Consider the following 1205-nt stretch of genomic DNA (forward strand, 5'->3'; position numbering starts at 1 on the left):
CACGGTCAAGATTTTACTCTTCTCCAAATTATTCAGACTGGCCCTGGGGCTCTCAACAGCCTCGTATCCAGTGGCTTCCAGGAACTCTTTCCCCGGGGGCTTAGCGGTCGGTGCATGAAGCTGACCGCTCACCTCCAACTAATACCGAGATGATGAATGGTGGAGCTTTATCTCCAAATCCCATACGCTTTCATAGTATGCTCCTTAATAAATTGAGCACAATGACAAACTTACTTTTACTTTATAACTCAATGAAGCAAAGAATTTTCTGTAGAAGCTGAGAGTTGTTAAGGCACACGATAAATTGTGAGCATTTTTTGGAGCCCGATTTTAATTAGTTCGCAAGAGCCCAACTCTGCTCCCTGTTTCACACTCCAGGCAACATCTCCCATCCTATTCCTTTAAAATACATTTTAATATTATCCTCCCATTTAAGCAATATCGCAGTTGATACAGCGACTGGCTACTGGCTGACCTGCCGAGGGGTCGGAGTTCGAGTCTCAGTAAGGGCGAGATATTTCTATTTCAACGTCGTACAGGACCAGCCTCCTATCCAGTGTGTGCTTGGGGTTCTTCCTCTGGTAGTAAAGCGGCCCCAGCGTGAAGCTGATTACTCACCTTCAACTAGTTCCGAAGTCAAGAATACATGGATCTATATACCCATTTCCCCATACGCCTTCATGGCGAGGTGCTTAGCTGGCTAAGCACAAGGACAATTTTACCTTTTTATATTTACCTTCAATTTAGGTCTGAGTCTTCTTCATGGTCTCTTTCCATCAGGTTCCTTTACCAAATCTAGGTCTGTATGTCCATTTTAGCACCCTGTTCTGAAGCACACCCTCAGTCTGTTCTTGCCTTACTGTGGGACTCAGTCCCACATCGCCTCACTGGAATAGTGAGCTCATAATTTTAGCTACCATCAGTCGCGCTTGAATCCCATATTGGTCTCTGTCATGACGTTAATGACATGTCTTACACATGCGCAGACATTCGTGCATTATGGGAAGTCAATAAGCCAGAACCTGACGTTACGCCAACTGCAATGACGTCGTGCTGTGTACAATTATAGGGTGCACGGTCACGGCGCTATGAACCATAAGGATTCTCTCGATTACGTCATGTGGCGTTACTCAAAGGAAGTTTTGAAGCGCGCTTGTCAGTTAGGTACAAGATGTTCTGTGAAGGTACTTACTTACTTGCTTACT

This window comes from Cryptotermes secundus, unplaced genomic scaffold (assembly GCF_002891405.2).
Source record: "Cryptotermes secundus unplaced genomic scaffold, Csec_1.0 scaffold709, whole genome shotgun sequence".
In the NCBI taxonomy this organism is placed as follows: domain Eukaryota; kingdom Metazoa; phylum Arthropoda; class Insecta; order Blattodea; family Kalotermitidae; genus Cryptotermes; species Cryptotermes secundus.